The sequence below is a fragment of the Thalassophryne amazonica genome, chromosome 13 (genome assembly GCF_902500255.1).
Source record: "Thalassophryne amazonica chromosome 13, fThaAma1.1, whole genome shotgun sequence".
Taxonomy (NCBI): domain Eukaryota; kingdom Metazoa; phylum Chordata; class Actinopteri; order Batrachoidiformes; family Batrachoididae; genus Thalassophryne; species Thalassophryne amazonica.
The window spans coordinates 63,439,769-63,448,103 of record NC_047115.1 but is presented as its reverse complement, the minus strand read 5'-3'; the positions used below and the strand labels follow the sequence as shown (position 1 = coordinate 63,448,103).

Sequence of the window (8,335 nt, the reverse complement as noted above, 5' to 3'; positions counted from 1 at the left end):
AGTCATATTTGTACTACTGAGGAATGAGTACGGCTCCAGACAGGAAGTGGGGAGCGGCTCGTCTCCGATTGGCTGCTTTTCCTAACCCGGTGACCTTGTTCATGACCGTCCCACTGGGGCTGGGACACACTGGAGCAGGGAAAGGAAGAGAGAAGAAAGAAAAAAGATTAAAGGATGAAAAATGAACTCTTGCTCACAGTAATAGTGTTGATAATTTAAGTGACAGTTTTATGTCTTTTTCTTCCTTTGAGAACCGGAAGTTTACAAATTTTCAAACTTGCTTTAGTTATTTGCTTGTTTAAACTGTAATGTCCAGAAGTTTTACTTGTGTTTTGGTGTAGTAGAAGTACCCACTGGTTAGAATGCACGATGCAAAACAAACTAATAAACAAACAAAAAGATTAAAAAGTGAACATATTATATTAGTCAGCGAATGACTTGCTTGAAAGACTGTAAATACTGGTCAAGTTAAAGAAAAAACATCTTGGATCAAATAGTATAACTCAAAACGAAAATAATGCATACAAAGTATTTTGTTGTGCACTTTCACAAAACCAATAAAATCTATGAGGAAGAAACTGAGATCCCAACACATTTCAGCGGTGGAGCATGTGAGAGTAATGGAACAGTGTGAATTTCATTGGTCGTGGTGCTGTAGTCCCCCCATTGCCATCACTACTTTGCATTGCTCACAGCCAGACTGCCCCGCTCACCCCTCCGGGAAATTTTCAGTCTGCTTTTGCAATGTTATTAAAAAAAAATCCATGACCAAGTTTGTTTTTTCCCATTTTAATAACCTAAGATTGTTACAGACTTCTTAAAATGTTCCATATGCAATCACATTATTTCAATTTTTTTGCTGGTTCATTCATTTTCTGCTTCTTATCTGGGTCTGGGTCACGGTGGCAGCAGACCAAGCAGCCAGGTCACATGTCCCTGTCCTCAGTCAAGTCCTCTACATCTTCCTGGAGGATATTCAGGCATTCCCAAGCCAACTGGGAAATATAATTCTTCTTCCATGGCTCCTCCTCCCACTTGGACAAGCCTAGAAGACTGCCCTAGGAAGAAGGCCGGGGCACATCCTCACCAGATGGCTGAACCACATCAGCTGGCTCCTTCTGATATGGAGTCCCTCCCAGATCGTCAAGCTTCTCACCCTGTCCCTGAGTGCAAGCCGAGATACCCAATGGAGGAATCTCATTTAAGCCACTTGTATTCATGATCTTGTTCTTCCTGTCATTACCCAAAGTTCAGGACCATAAGCGAGGACAAAAACATAAATCAACTGGTAAATCAAGAGCCTTGCCTTCTAGCTCAGCTCTTTCTTCCCCAGAATGGTCCAGTATGGCATCTGCAGGACCTCAGAGACAGCCCTAATTCATCTGTCAATCTCACACTCCATTTTGCCACCGCTCAGGAACAAGACTCCAAGATAATTGAACGCTTCCACTTGGCGTAATAACTCTCCACTGACCCATGAGGACAATCCAACCTATTCTGATAGAGGACAGTGGTCTCACATTTGGAGGTGCTGATCCTTAACTGATACAGAGTAAACAGTAAGTCCCTTTGGCTGCTCCCTCATTTTCACTCGGAGTCTCCACAGCAGATCTGCATGTTGATGTGGCACAAGTTTTACACCGGATGCCCTTCCTGATGCAACTCCGCATTACATGGAGAAATGTAGCAGGGCTGGGGTTTGAACCAGGAATGTTCCGCACTGAAACAAAGCGTGCTAATGACTTGGCCATCACCCCTGCTAAGAAGAAAAAAAAGGCAACGACCCAGTAACCTGCTTATCATAGGATATCCCTAAAATGTGTTCAATGTGAACATTTTAATAAGGGGGCATCACCAGAATAAAACAAAAAACATACAGCTTTTACTTTCATAAGTCATAACTTGGGGCGTGTCTTCATCTTGGCAAAAAAATATTCTTCCTGTTAAAAATGGCAAACGTTTTGATACAAGTCAACAGCTGCTGTGGTTTTTGGTTGAAATAGCTGCAGGTAGGAAACATGGAGTCCAAAGCCAGTGATGGACTGTGACATCTGAGCTGCTGACCACAGAAGGTCCTGAAACCAGCTCTCCACCAAAAGTTACTCAAAGTGCAGCGGGACTGTCCCACCCTGAAACCATTCTTCAGGAAGTTGCGATCATTCAAAGCAACTATCCTCATCTGGTCAGGCTGTGCAACATCTGTGAAAATCACCTCAGCCATACCAACCATCATGCGATATTTGTGTGGGTGATGAGCATCTTCAATAATTGGAATAATGGGTTGCTTCTTTGCTACACTGAGAAGATCGCGACCTGATCGATGTGAAAACTCCACAGCATATACCAAGCCCTCGAACCCAATGATATCGAACACGTGGGACACTGTGGTTCCAGAGGCAGCACTCAGGTATATCGTTTGGCCCCAGGCTTGATGTGGATCTGGTCCTATGTATCTCCTAAGACTGCGGCTGTCATCTTGGTGTCATGTTCCTCCGCACTGATCCTCCCCTCACCGTACACACTCTCTCTTCTACCACCACCATCAGAAATTTTAAATTGTCCGTAGGTGTGTGCGTGTGGGTGTGACTGTGTTTCTTTGTCTACTGATTCGGTTGCGGCCACGTCACTGCCAGTTTACTTCTGCATCAGGTCAGTCACTGGTGTGGAAATATGCGCCTGTTGACATGTTTTACCACAGAGATACATTGTGTATTTGGAAGTGGTATTTCTTGAATTCAAGATTTAAGTAATTATTTGTTTGAATTTCATTATATTTCTGCTGCTGGGGCCTTAGTGTGGCCTTCAGCTATTCAGAGAGCTTGGATAATGTCACCCAGGAGTGGTATAAAATCAAATTAGCAGCAGCAAGACTGGAATCTTGTCTGTACCAACTCAAAGCTGATGTTCAATATCCTGATATTTATTCCTGCCTCACTGACACACCAGGTATTTATGAAAGCAATTTGTATTTTATATCATTTATGCATTGTGAATTGCTGGTCTGCCCCAGTTGGGGACACACTGCTGATTATTTCCCCCCAAAGTAGCACATGATACTGATCCATGTGATGCATAATGCTCTCAGTGTGTCATCATTATGCTTTATGAAATACTGGCCTGTGCCAAGGAGGGCCATGCTGCCCAAATGTTGCATTCTATGTTTCGTTTTTAATATCATGATGGATTTTAATATTCTTTCTCACTTTGTTGGTGCAACCCACTGCCTCACATTGGTCAGGCATTAAAAAAAAGCAATAATAGTGGTGAAAATGAAAAAACTTGCATCAACTTACATTATCCTCCACTGATTGTTTTCACCCCAGCTGGTGTTGTTAAGCAAGTTGCTAAGAGCTCACAGTATCTGGATGTGCGACAGAGTCAATATGTGACCCCACAACAGACTGGCGTCTTGTCCAGAGTGTGACCCGCCTCACGCCCTGTGACTGCTGGGATAAGCTCCAGCCCCCCATGAGCCTTAGTTGAAATAAGCAGTTGAAGATGAGTGAGTGAAGGTTTGAAAAAATGTTAAATTCACATAAAATTCTCCCCCCCCCCCCCCCCCCCTTCCTTTTTTAAACATTTCTGGGAGGATGTTGAGAAGAACCCCCCCTCCCCCTGCCAAGTGACCCACTTTTTTGTATGAAATGCTTTTTAAGTGTGTAGTGCATTGGACTTCCACAAGATGGTGGTCAAGTAACACAATGTCAACCCAAAATTATGTCAAGCTGCACAATTTTAGATTACAACCCAGACAAGAGATGTTTGCAATAAAACAAGTGTTGAATAAAGATAATTTAAGAGGTAATAAAGTTTGAGTGGACTGTTTATTGCCTGTAATTGAAAGCACTGCTCTGACAATAATCAGTGTGTTGAGATTATACATTGTGTCAAACTGTGTGTTGTTTTCAGGATCAAAATGTCAGGTTCACATTTTAAACAAATCAGGAAGCAGAAGTTTCTTTCCTGCCTACAGTCAGTTTCAACCACAACAGAGAGAAAAAAGGGACAGCCCCCGAAACCAAAGCCACTACAGTTTCGGCCAGCCATCAAGAATGAAGCAAAGCAGCAGCAGCGCGCACTGAAAAACCCACTGCATCACGAAGGATGACGTCCAAGCGTGTGAAGGGACCCAGTGACTAACCTGTATAAAAGGCCAAAGGGTTTTGAAACACCAGGCAGTGTTTTCCTGTAACATGAAGCAGAAAACAAATGACGTACAGTAGTGTTCAGAATAATAGTAGTGCTATGTGACTAAAAAGATTAATCCAGGTTTTGAGTATATTTCTTATTGTTACATGGGAAACAAGGTACCAGTAGATTCAGTAGATTCTCACAAATCCAACAAGACCAAGCATTCATGATATGCACACTCTTAAGGCTATGAAATTGGGCTATTAGTAAAAAAGTAGAAAAGGGGGTGTTCACAATAATAGTAGTGTGGCATTCAGTCAGTGAGTTTGTCAATTTTGTGGAACCAACAGGTGAATCAGGTGTCCCCTATTTAAGGATGAAGCCAGCACCTGTTGAACATGCTTTTCTCTTTGAAAGCCTGAGGAAAACGGAACGTTCAAGACATTGTTCAGAAGAACAGCGTAGTTTGATTAAAAAGTTGATTGGAGAGGGGAAAACTTATACGCAGGTGCAAAAAATTATAGGCTGTTCATCTACAATGATCTCCAATGCATTAAAATGGACAAAAAACAGATGCGTGGAAGAAAACGGAAAACAACCATCAAAATGGATAGAAGAATAACCAGAATGGCAAAGGCTCACCCACTGATCAGCTCCAGGATGATCAAAGACAGTCTGGAGTTACCTGTAAGTGCTGTGACAGAAGACGCCTGTGTGAAGCTAATTTATTTGCAGGAATCCCCCGCAAAGTCCCTCTGTTAAATAAAAGACATGCAGAAGAGGTTACAATTTGCCAAAGAACACATCAACTGGCTTAAAGAGAAATTGAGGAATATTTTGTGGACTGATGAGAGTAAAATTGTTCTTTTTGGGTCCAAGGGCCGCAGACAGTTTGTGAGATGACCCCCAAACTCTGAATTCAAGCCACAGTTCACAGTGAAGACAGTGAAGCATGGTGGTGCAAGCATCATGATATGGGCATGTTTCTCCTACTATGGTGTTGGGCCTATATATCGCATACCAGGTATCATGGATCAGTTTGGATATGTCAAAATACTTGAAGAGGTCATGTTGCCTTATGCTAAAGAGGCCATGCCCTTGAAATGGGTGTTTCAACAAGACAATGACCCCAAGCACACTAGTAAAGGAGCAAAATCTTGGTTTCAAACCAACAAAATTAATGCCGTTCAGTCATCTGCTGTTCAGTCATCTGCTAAGGAGACTCTCTCCACAAGAATCTTAAAATGACCCTCAGCAGATTCATAAAGTCACTTTTTCTGGGTCAGCACACATTGTGGAAGACGGCATCCTCATTCTGTCACTATGAATGAGGTAAACACGCACACACATAAGCTGTAATGATGCAAGACTTGTGACATTTACTGCAGTTTTCATAAAGCACCAAATGATTTTTGGTCATGATTTACAACTCATAATCAATAAAATTAGTTTTGTGTGGTCAATTTCATTTCATCCATTCCTGCATTTAAGACCCATAATGTGTTCCAAAAAAGTTGGGGTGGGGCCAATAATAATGTCTGAATGTGAATCTGAAACATGTACCTGTTGTTTGCAGACTTCATTCCCAGGCCATCAAAGTAACTGGTTGATCCTGAATTTGCTTTTTATAAAATGTTTTCTTATCTACTTGCATATGCTGTACTAATCTTAAGAGAACTATTGCTGTTCTACATTCACTTGCCATTGTGTCAAAGCAAGTTTCACCGAGACCATTTTCTTCCCAAAGTGAAGTGACACTGCATCTCCTACCAGTAAAGTGCAAAACCTTCCATTAAATACCATTTTATTCAATATGCATCCTACATTTTGATAAACTGTATATGCTCTAGGAGTTCTAATGACTTATTTCTCATGTGGTTGTCCATTGCTTTAATGCTGCCTGTTGTTAAATATGTGCTCTTTTCTGCTGGAGGAAGTTGGTCACCACCTGCAGTTTGCAGCAAGCCAAATTTTCTTTGTACTATTCATCATCGTGGCACTGATGGACATTTCACTCATGCATTGTTTTGCAGTCAGATCTGAGGATGTGACATCAGGAAAGTTTCACAAGTCACAAAAGTAATACATAACATTGCTTGAATCCTTCTCTATAATGAATCCTCCACTGAGCTGCTCCATCTTTGGCACACAGTGTTCCGGTACCTTAACCACAGATATTATTTCTGCTTCCAAAACAACTCTGCAACTGACAAAAGTCTGAAGAAAAAGTTAATGCAGTAAAATAGATTAAAGCAATACTTTAATCCCCTTTACAATGCACTTTTGACAAGGTTTTTAAAAGTAGTTCCAGTACAACATTTTTAATGCATATCTATATATATTTTTATTTGAATGTACTGTGGCAATTTTCACATTTGAGGGCATGAGGGTGCAAAGGTCCAGCTGTTGTCGCCCAGTTATTAACTGTAGCATGAATGCTGGCAAACAGTGGCATGTTCAAAAGGCAGCTGCTAAAATAATCATCTGACAACATTTTATTGATTAAAGGAGATATAAACAAAGTTTCAAGTATTATATAACCTATTCTCCATAACAATTACAGTAAATGTCTCATGGATGTCATTATCGAGATTGATAATCATACTCAAGATAACTAATACAAATAACGTGCATATTAAAATGTACACAAATCAAGATGTACAGAAGCTCCTTATGACATACAGTTAAACATAAAAAATACAAGAGGCACTTAGAATTATCAGATACACATACAAGACAAGTATAAAAAATGTTGGTAGTCCAGCAAATGACCTGAAAAGACTTGTGGTTTTTTTAACTCTTATGCCAGATCATCTTGGCTGGAGAACAATACTGAAACCTTTTGGCTTAACTACAAGCAAGGCTTTAGTCAGCAGGAAGAACAGCTGATAACGTCTGGAAGAAACATCTGCAGACAAGGCTATCCATGTCACTTGCATACACCGTTGGTAAAAACTTTGAAAGTCTAAGCACTGACAATTTCTGCTAATTATATGGTGCAATATTCAGATGTCCATCATAATGTGATAAAATATGAATAAAATCTGAAATAAATATTTTAAGTATTATAACCAGGTAAAGTAAGCATTTTAACAGTGGTAACATGAAATGTGTGGATTTGGAGAAAAATTGGATTTGAACTTTTTTTTCAAACTGTACGTATATTTTGATCATGTGCGTCTTTAAAAAGTCTCACACACACTGCATGGCTTACATTTTCAGAGAAATTGTACCAAAAGAAAAAAACTGTTGCAGGCAAAAGCACATGATAGTGTAAAGTAAGTAAAAATATCTCAGTGTCATCTGCAAAGGCCTTGACTGTAGTCATGATATGTGCAGTTAGTCTATGTTTAATTGGCAATAAACACAAGTGGCTACCTCTCACATGAAGGCTCATTTTATATATATATATATATATATATATATATATATATATATATATATATATATATATATATATATATATATATATATACACACTGGACATTTTTTACTCATGGGTATAAAGGGGAGATTTTTTTGCATCTAAATAAAAATGGACATTATATTTCAACAACAGAATGCATGCTCATATTTAACCGTAAAAGCTTTAACTGTCTGACTCAGAGGGACAGAATTAACACTTTTACCAACTACTGTATTGTGCAGTGTCAAATTAACACTGCAGCACATGCATATGGACCTAATCATTTAACTCTCTCATGGTAGAAATTCGCTCTTGTAATGTTGAACTCAAATTCACCTGAATTATCACTGTTGTGAAAGGGGACTCTATCCACTTGCTGCAGTGTTAACACTGACATTTGTGTACAGCATGTGTAGCCTGGGTGATCATTTAGACAAAATATTGCAAAGTGAGACATTACGCAAACAATCAGAGTCAATGAGGCAACAACTTCCTGAATTTCTAGACTGTTTCTTTTCTATAAATCAGCAAATTTGAGAAAACTGTGCATTTAACAGGAAGACAAAGAATATCAAAGTGTAAAATACCACAGATCATATGTCTAAAACATCTATGTATTATAAGAACTGGATATTCGCCCTACTGACGTATCCCATAATCCCTTGCACGCCAGAGAGTCGCTGCAGTCAAACAACATAGAGAATCCACATAATGACAATTGTAAATGAATATTATACTACAAAAATGTAATTTTTTTATGCTTTTCGTCACGTTAATAAGAGACTGCATGCATGATAC

The 8,335-nt window shown here is 39.7% G+C and overlaps 2 long non-coding RNA genes across 2 annotated transcripts in view; one reads left to right on the top strand and one right to left on the bottom strand.

Annotated features, from left to right (window-relative positions):
- LOC117523275 overlaps positions 1–167 on the top strand; it is a 45,186-nt gene extending 45,019 nt beyond the window's left edge. Inside the window, exon 2 of the long non-coding RNA XR_004564462.1 lies at positions 3–167. This is a non-coding gene — a long non-coding RNA (uncharacterized LOC117523275). The remainder of the gene's footprint in view (positions 1–2) is intronic.
- A 6,282-nt stretch (positions 168–6,449) lies between these two features.
- Positions 6,450–8,302, bottom strand: LOC117523946. The gene is made up of 2 exons (XR_004564648.1): positions 7,626–8,302; positions 6,450–7,509 (listed from the first exon to the last, which is right to left on the bottom strand). It is a non-coding gene; the product is annotated as an uncharacterized LOC117523946 (long non-coding RNA).
- Positions 8,303–8,335: the final 33 nt, after the last annotated feature.